Genomic DNA, 17,293 nt, shown 5'->3' with positions numbered 1-17,293 from the left:
GACATCTGCTCTTCCAAAGCTGAAGCCTTCTTATTGGTTTATTTTGGGAGAGGTGCTGGAGCTCTTTGAATCCAAACCTTTGTTAGAAATCAGATGCGATGGGACAAGGGATAACAGGCCCTAACCACATTCCTCCAATACCCAGCATCATAGAAGGGTGCTATGAACCCTGCATCCAACAGAATCATGAGCTAGATATGAGGTTGGAGGGACCTCTGGAGATAGTCTAGTCCAACCTACCTGCTTAAACCAGGCTCAGTTTAAGCAGGCTGCTCGGGACCATGTCCAGTCAGGGTTTGAATACCTCCAAGGAATTCCTTTTATTGCAATTTATGGCTGCTACCACTGAGAAGAGCCTGGCTCTGTTGTTTTTACTTCCTCCTATGAGGTATTAATGCATGTGGATAAGATCCTCCTGAGCCATGGCTTCTCTGGACTAAACAGTTCCACTGCTCTCAGCCTCTCCTTGTATTTTGGATGCTCCGAGCCCTTAATTGTCTTTGTCTATCACCCCTTCTTCCCTGTTTGCTATAATCTGTAAACTTGCTGGAAGTGTCATATGTCACTGATAAAGGTCATTAAGGGCCCTTTCCTCTCCTCTTCCTTTGAGCATTTTGCCAGGCAGCAGAGGAAGATACAGCTGGACTTCAGGGTTATGGACTTACACTTCCACTCGAGGGACGGATTCAGCTCAGACCTCTCCAAGTTCTTATTCAGCCTCCCCATAAATCTGAGCAAACACTCTTGTCTTAGTTTACCCTCTGAAGACTTTTCTCTTCCTTGGATGGAGCAGAGGCTGATTTTAGGCTGTATTTAGATGTTGCTGCAAAGGCACCCGTTTCCAACAGGAGTATTGGCTTAGCGAGCTCTCTGAGGACCAAACAGTTCCTCCCTGTGCTTCTGCAACGGTCAAATCAAACTGGAGAGGTTTCTGTCAGCAGCACAGTAGGCTCACAGTGGCACTGTTGCTGCTCACATCCTCAAGTCTTGTTATCTCAAGAGCAGTTCCAGGCACTGCTGTTCTGTTCAGGGTCAGAGCTAGACTCTCTAACGAGCTGCCCTAACATCTCAGCACCCGGGGGGGGGGTGGTACAGAGGTGCTGGAGCAGGCTTGCTGGGGGTGCTTTGGGTTTGCTGGCATGCTGCTGCAGAGCTGGGCAAGCCAGTCATGCTGTCTCCAAGCAGAGTCCCTTCCTATGTGTCCCTGCCCTCCAGTACTCCTGCTAACTGCAGGATGTTGTGTTTCCCTTGCCGGGGGCTCCGAACAACCAGCTCGACATTTACCTTCTTTCCTCTGAGGAAGGACAAGGGAGGGAAGTGTAATGGCCCTTCTAAACGTGGTTTGCAGCGTAGAATATCTCTGTCCACTATAAAACTGCCCTGATGGTCAGCTTTTCCTGGTTCACCTCTTAGGGGAGTTAAGCCCTGGCAGTGGTACTTGCCAGGGGTAGGAACTGGGCTATGTCAGCTTTAGGGGGCTGCCCAGCCTCTGCTGCATTGACAGGCAGCTTGAGGGGTCTGCTGGATGGGGCTGGTGGCCCTGTGGGAAACAGGGTGCTTAGGGTGAGGCAGCTTCCCCTGGAGCTGCTGCTTCCAGGCAGCCACAGCCACCTGATGAATTGCAAGTGACATTAATCCAGCCAACCCCAGGCCAGCACGGTTAGCAGGGCTGGTCGGACCGAATTATGAAGAGGAATGAAGTTAGCCTGCTTAGCATGCTCTAAGGGCTCCAGGGCTTACAGATCTGGGGTTACCAAACCCTCCCCAAGATGGGGGTGGGGTTCAGCTGGGTTGAGCTGCAGAGGGAGCCTATAATCCATGTACAGCCACGGCGTGTGAGAAACGTCTGTCGCGCCAAGGAACAGGCCCACACGGATCCTTCAGCCAAGCACAGTTTATTTACATCCTTGCAAGAATGGGTGACCTAAGCAAGCAGGCACACCTATAGCAAGGTGAAGAATGGTTTCTATTCCCTATTCCTGACACAAAGTTCCCTCCCCTGTTTCCCCCCTGGCTGGGCACTCCAGGGTTTACAGCCCCTCCGACGCTTCAAATTATCCTATAAGTTTCCCGCCCCTGTTCACACATTCCCTTCTAGCTGGTTACTTTTTACCTTTTAAGGTAAAATTTTGACCTTTCTTGCCCCCTTGGCTGTCTTCCCAATTAACAATCTACTGGTGTCATCCTGCCCTGAGGAGCAACATAGAAGTGGCTTCGTTGGGTCTGATCTTGGGCCATAAATCCTGCTCCATGTTCAGATCCCCCAGATGGAGCCCAATTCAGTCCCTCAGTTTCTTGGGCCATAAACCACCCCAGGTGTCATTGGAATGTGTAGACATCTCACTTATCTCAAGCAAACTATTATATTCCTAACACTAAAGTATATATCTCAAACAAACTATATATTCCTAACACTAGAATATATATATATATGTGCTCAAACAAACTATATATTCCTAACACTAGAATATGTATACGTGAACCAAACCCAACACTACATTTCTAACACTAGGATGCAAAATCAACACTACATTTCATTTCTAACAGGTGTAAACCAGAGGGGTGGCATTTCAGGTCTGCTATTAGGAGAAGTGAGGTGAGGCAGGAGCAGGAGCTTGCTGACACAAACTGCTGTTGTCTTCTGGAGAGTGACCCAAGGTAGAGCTGGCTGGTGAGCACAGCCCTGTTTTGCTACTCCTTTCAAGGGTTTGAAATTTTCCAGATGTTGTTTGGGTGGAAAGGCTTCGTGTCCAGTGGGTTGGTTGGGTTTGGTTTTTTTTCGGGGGTCGGGGGAAGGCTAAAGGAATGATGTTGTGTGGGTAGAGGTAAGCAGCTGATGGGCATGGAAGTTAGAGGTCTGAGGCACAAGTTCAGAATCCAGGAGACCCCATTTTGAGTCCTTGCTCTGCTTGATTTGGATCAAAGCAGCTTTTTCCCCTTGCTCACAGCCTAGGCAACCTCTAGTGTGACCTGTGCTGTTGCTCCCTCAGTCTTCCTCACTGAACTTTATGGAGGCACCTCCCTGAAAAAAGGTTGACAATATTGAAATAGCACTTTTAACTGCCTTTTTTGTGGTTGTATTGTGTTGTGACAGGGTTGGAGATGATTATAGGAACTAGTAGGAGGATGCTATAGAAATGGCACGTGCTGTGATTGTGCTGGGGGGAAGAAGAAGGATGGAAAGCTATTGGAAAACCACGGCTCCATGGGGAGAGGAGAGCATTTGCCTGGGCTGTTCCCAAGGGCTGGTGCTGAGTGTGCTGACAGAAGTCAGCCTGTCCTTTGCTGCTGCATTAGAGAGGGGCCCCAGGGGTCCTGCTGTGATGAACCACTTGAAAGATTTGATTATGCTTGGAAGCTTAGCCTAGAGACCCACCAGGGACAGGCATTTCCTTTTAATAACAGCAGAATGTACTCATTCATTGTCACAAAAGAGAAGGATCAGAGCCTAGAGTTGAAGAGGAGCAGGAGTCTCTAACTCTTCCATGGGCATGCAGGTACATCATGGGGGTGATGTGGTCCAGCCAGGGAGTTGCTTGGTGTCAGCACAGTCCAGCTCTTGCTGACACAACTCTTGCAGGGCTTTACTTGTGTATCTGGATTGGCCAGGAGCTCTATGAGCTATGGAGTTGACTTCCAATCTTCCTGGCCCATCACAGATTGTCACCACCAGCCTAGGGCAGGTGGCTGATCCCTAGTGAAGGACTGAGTCTCCTCAGAAGGAAAATCCTGCCCAGGTGACAATCCCTTGGGGCTGCTTTGCAAAGACATGCCAGAGCTATGGGGGCCACAGGCTCACTTAAATTGCAACAGTGAGCTTGTTGGTGCCAAATCCCATTTGCATCACTTTGAAAAATGGTCAAATCATCGTTAGGTGTTCACTAAAGTGCTCTAAATTTTGTGGAACATGAGGCATGAGTCAGGCATTGAAACCCCCATCCAAAGGAGGGAGTGGGGAGAAGCAGCAGGAGCTGCTTATGAAATATTTTGTTTCACTGGCAAGAGGACAAGAAATAATTGGGCCCTAAATCAAGGAAATGGGAGAAAAGAAACAGCAAATCAAGGGAAATGGTGGAAAATTAGGTCTTAAGGTAGAGAAATGTGTACACGTGATCACCTGGTCGTCCTGGCAGAGATATATGCCCATAAATCTTCTCTTTTAACCTTTTCCCTGCTGCTTTTAAGGAGAGTAGTGTCACGTTTGCTGTCTTGGTCCATGTTTTCTAGAGATGACTGGGTCTGGCTTCCACCTGCCTGACACTGAGTGCCCTGAGCCCCCTTCAGAGCTGGTGAAGGAGATCCCAGGGTGGTTGGACTCCCTGGGGCAGCCTGTGGAGATGGTTATCCCAAGAGAGGGTCCATCATGCAGGTCTGTCCTGCGTCTGGAACAGGATTGGGTGGATGTGGTGAGCTACAGAGGACTCCCCAGAGCTTTGGTGTGTGTGCATGAACATCTTGGAGCTCCTGTTGGCAGAGATGGCTGGTGTGTGGTCTGCTCTCAGATCCTGCAAATTGGTGCACATCTCAATTTCTAGAAGGTGAGGTGGACCTTAAGCATCTGGGGAGAACAGGTCTGGCCCTTACTGCAGAAGGTCAAAGCTTTCCCTTTTTACTGCAGCTCCATCCCCAACAGCACCCACTAATATAGTCTGAGGGATGCCCCCCTTCTTTCAGACCTCCCTGAGACCCAGAAGAGCAAGGTGACCTGTAATGTTTGGCATGGAGATCCAGGCAACTTCCTTTCTATTCACCTCTGGGCACAGCAGACTCTTCCACATGCAAATCTGTAATTCTGCCAGAAGATTAAAAAGAAATAAATAAATCCCCTTTATGGCCCCTTAAGGTCCCTGCCTTATTTTTAGTTGTTTTTTTTTTTTAAATGGGAAGAATGAAATATAAAAATAAAACTTGCCTTGTTTGCTTTCACCCAGCCCTCCCTCCCCCTGCATAGTGCTCATTAACTCCCCTAAAGCTCCAGTCAGACGTGGCCTCTGGTTAAAAACAGCAACTGTCCTCCTGTCTCACCTGTTTCCCAGGAGCTGGCAGTCAGAAAATGACACCAATGGGATCAACTTCATCAGAAAATGGCAGCCCCTCTGTGAGATTTAAGGAGCTTGAACTCGAGGCTGGAGTTTTGAGCAGGTAGGACTTTCAGCTCCTGGGGTGGCAGGTGCTGTCAGTGATGGTGCTGTGGTTTTTTTCCCTCCCTGGTTTGTAAAACCAAGGGCTCTGGTGTTTGGGGGTGAAAGTGCTCTGAGAGAGTGGGCTGTTCAGTTGTTCTGGTGGAAGCAGAAGTCTCAGGTGAAGGTTGTTTGAAATTAGCCAGGCTGGGCCATGAGGGGGGTTTTGAAGGGCCCTATTAAGGAGACAAAACATTGTCAGCTGGTTTGGTATTTAAGCATAACAGAGGTCTCCAGCAATGTCTAACACCAGCACCGCCTCCTGCAAAGCCTTTACTCTGATGTTGTTTGGCTGTTGGTCCATCCTGGCAGGAATCTGGTGTCAGCCCAGCCCCAGCTGCCCCAGGACAGCAGCTCAAGGAAGACAAGCCCAAGCCCAGCGTGGAAGGACTGAGGGAGCACTGTGAGCTTGGGGTGACACTGCTGACCCCCTGTGCCCTCTTGAAATGGCTGTGCCCACAGCCAGGCTTCCCCGTGGCATCCCATGGGGTGTCCCTGTCACCCACTGCTTTGGTGTGGGGGGATTTTCATCCTCTTTGGGCACCAAGGATGAGGGTCCTGAGTTCGCCTGGAGGAAGCTCCTTCACCTCCAGTTGCCAGGGGAGCTCTGCCCGGTTGTTCCCTGGCCCTGAGGCTCAGAGTGCTTAATGCTATCCCAGATCCCCTTTCCAGGCCTGGATATTGATCTTTTTTTAGTTACCACAGCTCCTGGGGCTGCAGTGGAGCTGACACTCGTGCCAGCAGCAGCTGAGGGGATCGGGAGCTGTCTGGGACCATTATGCAGAAGCTGAAGTCCCAGCCAGTGTGCTGTGTTCTAACAACCCCCAGCTGAAGGCACCTCCAGGAGATGTCAGGACCAACTTAGTCTTTATTCTGCCTTTTGAAAGGTGGAAGATGATGGTGTGTGGGACGTGTGTCCAGGCACAACAGCGTAGCTTTTTCTACCTGCTTCTCCATCACCTCAGCCTCTGCTTCTTTGCTGGCTGCTGTTGTGCCTTTTTGTTTGTTGTTGGTTGGTTTTTTTTTTTTTTTCTCCTCTCTGCCTACTTCGTTTCTAGCATAAAAAGTGATTTAGCTGGTGAGTGTGCAGGAGCTCATTGTGCAGGGAGAGCAGCAGCACAAAGGATTCCAGGGACAATCTTCTTGCCTCTCGCCAGCACAAGCCACCCGGCCGGATGATTCAGAAGCACAACATCTGCCAGTCTTTAAAGGAGTTGTGCTCTGTTTGACAGCAGCTTAGAGCAGGGGGAGCTGGGGAGGGAGAAGCTGTGCAGGAGCCTGGTGGGTTTTATCAGACCACTCATGGTCCCATGCCACAGCTGCAGCCCAGCCTGTGCAGCTCTGTTGGTGGGTTGGTGTTTGACCTGGGGCTTCAACTTGCAGCTGGTCTGTAGATTAGGAATGGGCAGGCTCTTCCTGTGGGAAGTCCTGGCTTGCAGGGCACGGAGATGCCTCCCCAGGTAGGCTGGAGCTTTAGCAGTGGAATGGCTGCCCTAGTGTTGTATGGGCACTTCTTAGTCCTGATGCCCAGCAGGGCTCAGATGGATGCAGACCTCCTTCATGAAGCCATTCTGCTGTCCCAAAGTGGCAGCTCTGGATGGCACTGTGCTGTAGGGATGGACCTGCTCTCTTGGCTGTGGCTACAGGTTTTCCAATGCTCCTGTGTCCTGGAGAAGCATGCAGAGGTCCTCTTGAGATTGCCTCTGTGAGGAACCAGAGAGGTGTGTTGCCAGCCTGGGCACGAGGTGGCTGTCAGGGGGCTGAAGCACATTAGGTGAGACACTGTTGGGTCCCTTCATCTGCCAGTGCTGTTCCAAGTAAGCCTGCTTGGGTGCTGTCGTGACCCTTGACTTTTCTTAGCCTCTGGAGTAGGGATGGGAGAAACTCTGAGCTTTGTTTAAGCAGAGCAAATCTGTCACTGGTGCCTCTGAGTTTTGCTCTACAGCTCTGGTCCAACTGGGGCATCACGGGGTGGGTCTGACCCACGAGGAAACCTCTCAGGTGCCTACAGTGCATACTCATCTCTGGATCCATCTTGCAGGTGGAAAGGCTGGTTAACCCCACCCCACTAACTGTTCCCTCTGGTCTTGCAAGGGACAGCATTTTCAAGCCCATGAATTCCAGCTGAGATGTGCTCTGGGACATGTCAGGCTTTGGGTGACCTCTTCCATCTCTCCTTGGGTGCTGTTGGAGTTCAGCCTTCCACCAGGTGGGAAAGAGGAGGTGTTCAAGCAAATGGCAGGGACAAGCAGCTTCAAAAAACACCCTCTGTTTGCAGAGTGCTGCTTGGTTTTAGCCTTTAAAGTCTCTGCTTTGCTTCCTTTCAAAGCCTCCTGCTTTGATTTCCTGCTCACAGTTGCCATTCTGGCAGCCCCTGGAAGAAAGGAGACGTGCACGAGGGTTAAAGAACAGCTGTGGGAACATAATTAATGTTTTGCAACATTTCTGAAGGCCTTTAGCACCTTGCAGTGACCCAGCCTGTAACATCTGTGCCTTGGCAGCAGCCGAGCTGTAAAACTTCTCTCCCAAGCCCAGCACAAAGCAACTGCCACCCACCAAAAGTGTGCAATCAGGGCAAAACCCTCACAAATCAGTGCAAAACCCTCACAAATCAGTACAAAACCAGGCTGCACTGCAGATGGCAGGTCCTTGGGTGCTGGGATTGGCAGTGGTGAGGGGCTTCCAGCTGCTGCTCCTTGTAGGTATCCAAGGGATGAAGTTGGAAACTGCTGCTTTTGCAGAGATTTGGTAGGAGAAGTAGGACGACAACAACAAATCCAAGGGTACCACCTTTGCTTGCTCTTGTTCTTACCCATGGGATGTATCTGGGCAGGAGCCAAGGCTCAAACTCTGCCTGGAGCTGCTGGGAGGATTGTCTGCACGGCTGAACGTGTCCCCATTTGGATCATGTTTTATCAAGTTCTGTGTTTTGCAGCACTTTTCCCTTCCTGTGGCTGCAGGGCTCGCCACCCTTGTTTCTGTGAGCTGTATCTCAGCACAAAGAAGATGCTGAAGTGTCTCCAACTCTTGAGAGCTCCAGCTAGCATTTTCCTTTCAGTCCCAGAACACAAGTCACAGCTGGAACGACCTCGGTGGCCAAAGACAGGATGAATGAAAGCACTTTGGTTTTGAAGAGAAGCTTTTTTTCTTCAGCCATCTCTCCATCTTTCTCCCTGTTTCACTGCAGCCAGCCCTGCTGAGTCTCTAGCCTCCAAAGCCCATCATATCCAGCTGGCCAGGAGTGAGCTTGTCAAGGTGAGTTTGTCCTTTGCTCTTCTTGGTTTTCTGAGAGGCCCAGGACTGCAATGGATGCCAAGCAGCCCTAACCTTCACCTGACTGCAGTTCCCAGCTGCTGCTCTGTTATGACAGCATTCCTGCCTGACACAAATTCAACTTGGTTCCCCCTGCCTGGAAGTTTTATATGACAAATGAGTCTCATTCTGATTCTAGTCTCCCTTTGATGGACCAGACTGTCTGGTACCTGGGAGAGGTTTGTTGATCTGAGAGGCTGGAAGGAAGCATGATGTTTCTCTGCTTTGCCTCCTGTTAACACTGTGCCAGAGACACTAATCCAGCATTTGAATTACAGCCAGTATGCTCCCTTCAGGTATCTCTGCACCCTCCTCTGATGGACTATCCAGCATTCCTTCCCTTCACACCTCCCTGGACTTCTCTTGCCTTTGGGCAGGAAGGAGGTGCTGCTGGAGAGAGGGACTTTCTTGAAAGAAATCTCTTGCTTCACAAGTCAGGTGAGAATGTTTTGCTGCATCTCTGATGAGATGTTTTCCCTTCAGAAGGAAATGTGTTTGGGTTTGCAATTGGCTTCCTCCTGGTAATACAAAATGCAGGGGTTACTTCAGGGACAGCAGCTGAGGAACTGGGGCTGCACAATAGTGTATGATAACATCTTGGACATCTTTGTGCAGCTTAAGCAATGCACGAGCCATGATGTCCCCATAGGCTTGGTAAACCCAACGAGCTAAATGACCATCTAGGGCACTTCTGAGAGGTGTCTCTGGCTTTGCAGGGTGTGTTTGACTCCATATTTGTTGCTCCATGCTTAGGTGCTGCTTTCCTTGGTGAAGAGGAATACAGATTAGTGCCTTGCTGAGGTGCAGTTTGGCTGTGCTTTAGATTTCAGCTGCTGAATTGCTTCTTGGGCTGGCATTTACAAGGAGGCATTGTTGTTTTTTTCTGGGGGGTAGTGTCCTAGGGTCCTAATTCAGGGCCAGCTCCTCTTGCTGGGTGCTATGCAGTCACTTCTCCCTCACTCTCCAATCAGTTCTTCTAAGGGGACTGGAGGGAAGAAACAGAATATTATCTTAGTTTGGGAATTGCAGCTGAATAAAAAATGCCTTGTTCTGATGGTCAGTCCAGTATCAGGTGTGCCCAAGCTATGCTGGTTGGAAAATGATAAGCAAGTTGCTGCAGGCTGCATGAAGGTGAGAAGAAGAGAGCATAACCATGGGGAAGAGAAAGCTGAGATTACTCTGAAGATCTAGTATCAACAGCCAGGAGTCCAGGAAGAGCCTTTGGGCCCAGCAGCCATGCCAGAGCTGAAGTGGGCAAGAACAGGACCAGGTGCATCACCACCCCTTGCTTTGTCCCCAGGGTTGCCTGCAGCAGTTTCTCCAGAAGCAATCTATTCAGGTGCAGAGGAAGAAGCTGGTCAGCCAACCCCCACTGGCTCTTGGCTGGAGGCCCCTGAGTGGATGGAAGCTGGAGGAGGGCTGGTTTGCTGCTGCAAGAGCAGGCTGAGGACCCAGGCAGCCCCATTTGCCTGTGCCTGATGACCCAAAATGCAATGCCAGGCTTGGGACACATGCCTGTGGCTGGACACAGAAAGCCTTTGGATTGCAGTGGAGGACACAATCCCCAAACCACCAGAGCACCTACTGGCACGTGGGCACTGCAGGAGCTCTTTTCCAGGTGTGTATTTTGTCTGGGATGGGGATAGCAGTGGGCTCTACTCTTTTTTCCTTGTGTGCAGGCAAAGCCCTCCTCTCAGATGGCTCTTGCTGCAAGAGCTGTTCTCTGTGAAAAGAACAAGGCATGGTGACCAGAGAAGGAGGCTCTGAAGGGAGGACACTGGTGTGGGAGACATGATGCATGATCCACAGCATCCAAACAAAGAAGGGTCTGGAATGAGGGGGGGCAAAAAAGGGATGCAGAAGCAAAAAGAGCAGTGGATGAATAAGTCATACAAACCAGATTGCTCTGGCACCTGTTCTTGGTCTTTCCCCCCCACACACAACTCCCAAGACAGCAATTTTTAAGAGACCATGAACACCAAGACTGTATGTGGAACATACACAAAATCCCAAGTGTTTTGTTAGGAAGCTGCTCTTTTCTCCCAACCATGTTTTTTTTTTCTTTCTGTGCACTGGGCAAATCCCCACAAAGTTATTTTGTGGTGAAGGCCCTCAAATATTGGTGTTTGAAGGAGAACAGAGTCCATGTTCACACTGGAATTTCTGGTTGTATGGGGAAAAACCCATCAGTTTCCTGCCAATTCTTCTGAAGCAGGTGATCATTACATTCCCTTTCTTCGCCTCCTAGGACCCTAGAAATTCTAGGAACTCTAGAAAACAGGGTTTCTAGAGGTGCTGAGCTCCTGCAATTCCCACTGACGTGGCAAAGCAACTTTGAAAATCACATGCAAGAGCTCTCCAAGAATCCCAGCCATCTCTTTGCTTCCTTCCTATTCCAGAACATCCTGCAAGACCCCCAGAAGTGAAACTTGGTGTGTTTTCTACATGCCAGCTTGCCTTAGGACCTCCAGTCTGCTCCACAGACCTGTGCAATGTGATACTCAAACCAGTGAGTCGATATTCAGGTCACAAGTTGGGGACCTGACCTGAGCTTGTTGCTTTTGGGTGGTGGGCATCTCCTTTGGCTTGCTGAGCATAAATCTTCCAGGGGGTTTCAGGCAGGGATAAATACATCAGGAGGACCCTGGCTGTGGATTCAGAGTGAGTGTCTGAGGCATTGCTGGTGTGTTTGTTCACAGGGTGCAAAGGACTAGTTAAACTGGAGAAACCAGGTGCCACCCAACTGATAAATTTGAAGTTGTCACCTGGCAATCAGAGGGAACAGCTGCTCTGACAGCCCCAAGCACTCAGATGGCAGTGTCTGACAGTGAATTCAACAGCAGGAGCATATTCTCAGCTCCTTTGCTCTTGCAAAGTGGGACTGAGTCCTCAAACCCACCATTTACCTGCGCACGGGAGGAAGAAAAATCACGGCTGTAAAATAAAATGAATCAGAGCAGTGAAGTAATTTCATCCTTAAATCTTATGTCCCTTGGGCTAATCTCCTCCAGGCAATTCTTTGCTTAGGTCAACTGCTTTTAATTAGCAAGCTTCATTGATCAGGGCAGGAGTGGGAGCTGGGGGGTTGCTGTCCAGGTCTTTTTAATTTAGAGGCTTTTCTTTCTTGCTGGAGGGACAGTATTAGCCAGAGAGGAACCTGGCAAGAAGGCCCTGGAATTGTGTGAAGGAGGCTGACCTGGGATCACCTGCATCTCTTCTGGCAGTGTCAGGGGTTGGATAATTGTCAAGCAGAAAGGAGGAAAGGGAGGCGGGGGGGGGGAAAGAGAATTAGCCTTGAAAGCAGGTGGTGGTAACACTGGGAGTTACTGTGTGGCTATGGGTGCAGGCAGGGGGGGGTGTGTGGTTTTTGTCCTTCCTGGGAAAAGGCAAAAAAGCCAAGGATCTGCTTTCTCCCAGTGGCTGCCCAGCAGCATGAGGAGCACCTTTGTGAGGAGGAGAGGGACTGGTACCTTGGGGAGGGATTCCCTGCAGTCTAACCAAGCAGAGATTCCCAGCACAGCTTTTCAGTCTCCTGCTGTGGTTCCTTGGGGCATCAATACAAGGGATGGGGAGGTGGTGGTGCTGACTGGCATCTCTAGCTGGTGCTTCCTTAGGCCATGTGGCTAAAAAATGCACCTCTAGACTCTCCCACCCTCCTGAAGGAAGACACTTTATTCCTCTTCTGTGCTCAGTGTGGGTGCACTGACATTTCTTTCTCCACCAGGTTCCCTTCCTGCCTTTTGGATGGATTCTGGCACCATCAGTGGGTTGCATGATGACTGGAGGTGCAAATCTATGGGCTGTTGTTAGGTGGTCACTGGGTGACAGCTCTCTCTGCCTTTGGGCCTCTAGAGATTCATAGTTGGGGAGAATAGGTCTGATTCATTAATTACCAGAAATTTGCTGTTCTCTATATGTCACCAACTAAGTCATGAAAATTCTGAAGTGCAGTTAAATCAAAAAGGAAGGAAGTGGCTTTGTATCAAACTACTGAATTAATGTTATCTTATGGATTAAATAATCAAATAAACTTACAGCTTCTTTATCTGCTTGCCTTTGCCATTTGGGAAGGCAGCTGTTCTCAGTCCCTGAAGCACCAGCCCCAATGCCAACAGCTGCCTTGATATTTGGGGCAGATCACTGATCCCAGGAAGGTGATCTCTGGCTGAATCTCCCATGGAGAGCAAAGCTCTGGTGTCCATTACAGCTGTCATCCAAAATGATATGTATTTGAGTAAGAGGTGATCTCACACATACCCAATCCATCATGAATCCCTGGGCTGGCATTACACAGCTTGTTGCATTTCAAATTATAGAAGGAAAATGCTGGTGACTCGTGACATTTCAGGGTTGAATGTGCCACAGGAACATGGGCACCTGTCTTGCAGGCCAAGGGCTGTTTTTGGAGCTGGTAAGGTGCTCTTGAAACGTCTTCTCCAATATGTTGGGTGGCTTTTCTCTGTGATGGGCTGCCTATTGCATCTTGAGGGTGAAGTCTGCAAGTAGGAAGATATTAATATTAGTATAATTAGTGGGCTGGCCTAGGGAAACCTCTCCAAAGGACCTGACCATAAAGTCATAGAATGGTTTGGCTTGGAAGGGACCTTGAAGATCATCTAGTTCCAACCCTCCTGCACAGGCAGGGACACTTCAACTAGACCAGATTGCTCCAAGCCCTGTCCAACCTCCCCTTGGACACTTCCAAGGAGGGGGAAGCAGCATGTTCTGCTGCAAGTGATTTTAACCAGAGGTTTTATTTGCTTGGCTGTTGAATGTATCAGGCTGGTTTGCTGGCTGGAAGTTGCTCTCTTAGACCTGTCAATTATGAGACCCTGCCTGTGGTCCTGAGTCTTGGTGACAGGTCAAAAGAGGGAAAGAGCTACATCAAAGAGAAGGTACGTAAGGTGGAGCCTTGCAGCTCCAATGTGATGCTATGAACTCTGGGCTTGACTTTAAATCAGGATCAGCTTCCCATTGGGGTAATCCAGGTCTTCAACCAGGCAGCCAGCCAAGAGCTGGGTGTGATTAGTCAGTGGCATTATGATCTGAGAGTCCCCCTCTGGTGACCCTGCAGGACTCACAGCTTCAAAACATTAAGAACTTGCCACAGTTTGGTGCTGAAATGGTCCTCAAGGCCCCCAAAAGTTTTATCCTCCATAGGCAGGTGCAAGAGGCAGTTTCTGTCTCTGCAAGCAGGTGTTTAACTTGTTTTTAGGCATTGAAACATGCTGAGCTCGAGTAGAAACTGAGCAAAAGGCTGAGGCTTTTGAGAATGTCCTTCTTTCAGGCTCACAAACCTCAGCCCCTCTCGTGGGTCCTACAGCCACCCTCCCTGCTGGCTTGTTGCTGGTAATTGGTGCAGTTTCATCCTTTTCACTCCAGCTGAAGATGACTCATCCCTAGGGCTGCTACTGGCCTGTGAATTTAGCCACCAGTTGTGCTGTGAAAAGAGCAAAGGCAGGACCTGCTCACGGGCTGTATGAGTCCTTCCAGTTGAGGGTTGCTGGCGTGTGGCTCAGACACTAGCAATGTTGCCAGTCTCTCTGAAATCTCTCTCCTGAGGTGCCTTAGTGGGGGAGAAGCTGTGAAAACCAAGAGGCATGATCTAGGTTTGGCTTTCTGCTGTGCTCAAACTTCTCCATGGTTCCTTCTTCTTCAGGAAACGGTCGCTCAGCAGGCGAGGCATGAAATGCATCCTCTAAACAAATTGAAAGAGACTGTCTCAGCAGGGGAGGGTTTTGAATAACCTTGTGCTTATGTCAGTTTGGGATGGGAGGGGGCAGATTTCCAGCTTTCCTTGGATGCAGATTTCCCAGGGGTGTTGCTTCTTTGTCCTGCATGTGATTTTTGCTTTTGGCAAGCTGCCCTCGGCCCTGCATGTTGCTTGAGATGAAAAGTCAGAGTTCTTCACACGTAGGAAAGCAGCAGCATTGTCAGATTCACCTTGAAATGCTGGCAAACAGCTTTGCAAGGGCCAGCACCCGTGTCACCCTGCACTGTCAGGGCTGCTACCTTGGCTGCAGTCCCTAGAGGTGAGGAGGACCACGGCCTCCCTTCCTGGTTGGAGAAGGGAGGAAGAGATAAGAGCTGACTGAGGACACAAAGGAGGAAATGTTTGGTTCCAGCCTCGGTTTCTGGAAGTCAGGTTTAGCATTTGAGACTGCACCCTGTGCTGATGTCCCCTCTGTGACATGCCAGTGTTGTCCCTGAGCAGCACCATTTCTTCAGGCTCTCTCCTGGAGAGCTGTCACAGCCACCCATTGGTGCTAGCTGGTGGAACCTTCCTCTTGTCTGCCAGGATTTGCCTTTCTCTGGTGTGGTTGTGACATGCTGGACACCTTCCTGGGCCCTTCACCTTGGGAGAGACACTTTCAAGTGGAGTGCCTAATCTCTAGGTATGGGTGGATGGAAATGCTTGAAGAAACATCTGGCTGAAAATGTGAGCAGGGCAGGCACTGTCAGAGCATCCTTGGCCTCCATAACTGGCATTAAGGTCAACATTTATGGCTCTGGACCAGCACAGAGATGATGGGTTGTTTATTACAAGCATCTGCAGGGTGAGGGAGATCTTTCTACTGGAAGAGGTCTCTCTGAAGTGGGTCTGTGTCATTCTGCTGGTGCCTGGTGTGGTCCATGCAGTTGGTCTGGTGCCAGCTCTCTGATTTATAACCCTGGTAGCACCACCATACCCGTGCTGTAGTGTTGTGGGACCTCACTGTACAGACCCCCCTTCCCTTCTCCTCTGACACATCGATTGCTCTGCACTGAGCACATTTTAGCAGCTACTCTTCTAGATTCATGTGAGGTCAGAAGCCTTCTCCTCCTCACTTGCAGTATGCCTGAGCAGTGTGCATCTGACAGGCTGATCTGCCCTGAGAACACCTCCCATCTCTTCCCTATTGGAGCTCAAAATCCTTCCCTCTTTTGTCAACCAGTTGAGTTGGAGCTTGAAGAAGAGGAACACTGACCACTGGGCTGGAGTGTTGCTGGGCTGTGCATGAGTTGCATTTGGGAGGGAGCCTCAGGGTGCTTGCTGCCTTGACTTTCCCTGCACATCTAAACGGGACATCTCAGGAGGCTGCAGTAGGATTTTGCTTCCCTTTCTCATCTATTCTCTCACCCAAAGGCTCCAGCCCAGCAGTTGGTGTTGGTGCTGGCACTGCACGTGGCAGCAGCTCCAGACCACTTCAGCTCTGTAGCATCTCCCTCCTCCTCCCCTTCCTACCCCTCCTCAGGCTGCCCACGTGCCTGGACGGGGCTGTGGCCGTTCACCCCGTGGAGGATGCTGAGGCTGAACTGCCCTTTTTTTGGCAGCACAACAACCTGTGCTTAGCTCAGTCCTGATTTAAGTGGTGCAAGGGATTTAGTGCACCTGTCCAGATGGAAGTTGTCTTGGGCTGGACAACAGAAGCACACAGGCTGTTCCCCTGCTCTCCTCCTGGAACACCTTGGTCTGTTTGGGGTTTTTTTTTTCCTGTTCCCTTCCCAGCTCTATGACGTGCAACTCAGAGGTAGTTTGTGTCTCAACGGGTCTCAAAGTGTTACGAGGCTTCTTCCCTAGCAGTGATGAATTCAGTGGCATAAAGCCCAGGACAGTGGTTTCCCTCAGGGTCCCTTGTAATAATAATTTCTGTAAATAAAGGCTGGAATCAGGATCTCGGTTGTAATAGGATTTTGTTTGTGCGAGGGCTGGTAGCTGAGTCCCCCTGACACTGCCCTTTAACAGGATTGTGTGGGCTCTGTCACAGCATTGGAAACGGGCTGGGGGGGAGTCTGGGCCAGCACAGAGCACCCTTGCAGGCAGGAAAAGGGGTAGGATGCACCTTTGGGGTGTGCTGGGAGTTCTGCAGGCTACGAGCACAGCGCTGACGGGCGCCTCTGGCGTCTCTCAGATTGCTGGATCTCGCCAGGTGGGTGAAACGCCTGGTTTGCATTCCTGGCAGCTTGTAGGGCTCTCTCTGCAAAGGCCCCGTGGGCAAGATACAGCCTTGGTTCTCTGGAGGCTGCCAAAGCCTGTGTGAGGCTGGGAGGAGAGGGAAGAGTCTGGGATCTGAACCAGCCACAAGGTCCTTGCTCTTCCTGCTGCTGGGACTGCCTTGATCTGCCCGGGGAAACGCTGCAGCCTCTTCCTTTGTCTCTGGACTCGCAGAATTTAGGCTTTTGTGCACCAGCCACTGCCATGACCCATACCCTGGAGCCTTCCTGTGAAGCTCAGGTCTATCAGATGCTGAGGGAGCAAGTTGGCAGCCTCCTTGAGTGAAAGGTGCAAGAAAAGAGCGTGCTGAACCGTGCCTGCTTGGGAGAGAAGCGGGTGAGGCAGCGGGTGTGATCACAAGGCTGTGGGGCTGTTAGGTTTTGTTCTCACCTGTTCTAGCAGTCAGAAGCCCATGGGGGGAAGCACCCGTGTCTTCACACATTGGCGCTGCTGCCCCTGCTGGGTGCAAGAATCCTTCCCCTGCCGGTGAAAGGATGCAGACAGGTTTTTCTTCAAGCAGGAAGGCCAGTGGTTGTGCTGGAGGTGGTGGGGATCTCTGCGTCTGGGCTGCTGCAGCACATCATTGCCGCAGGATCTGATGTGGGTGAATGCAGCAGGTTTTGAACATCCACACCCCCAGACGTGTTGAGAAATTAAGGTTTCTAATCTCACCCTGGCTGTGTCTCATATCCTGGATTGGTCCTGTACCCAGATGAGGTAGGCTCAGTACCTCCTGGTGATGTGGAGTCCAACCATGTCTACGCTAACGAGGCTTTTCCCCCGGCGATGGGGATTGCGGAGGGCTGGTGCTGAGCCTGTTGTCGGC

At 50.5% G+C, this 17,293-nt stretch overlaps 1 long non-coding RNA gene across 1 annotated transcript; it reads left to right on the top strand.

Annotated features, from left to right (window-relative positions):
- The first annotated feature begins 8,252 nt into the window (after positions 1-8,252).
- LOC127387102 (uncharacterized) lies at positions 8,253-10,091 on the top strand. Its single transcript, XR_007890050.1, has 3 exons — positions 8,253-8,435; positions 8,789-8,930; positions 9,793-10,091. It is a non-coding gene; the product is annotated as an uncharacterized LOC127387102 (long non-coding RNA).
- The last annotated feature ends 7,202 nt before the right edge of the window (positions 10,092-17,293 follow it).

The sequence above is a fragment of the Apus apus genome, chromosome 7 (genome assembly GCF_020740795.1).
Source record: "Apus apus isolate bApuApu2 chromosome 7, bApuApu2.pri.cur, whole genome shotgun sequence".
Classification (NCBI taxonomy): domain Eukaryota; kingdom Metazoa; phylum Chordata; class Aves; order Apodiformes; family Apodidae; genus Apus; species Apus apus.
This window is presented reverse-complemented; position numbering and strand designations above follow the sequence as displayed.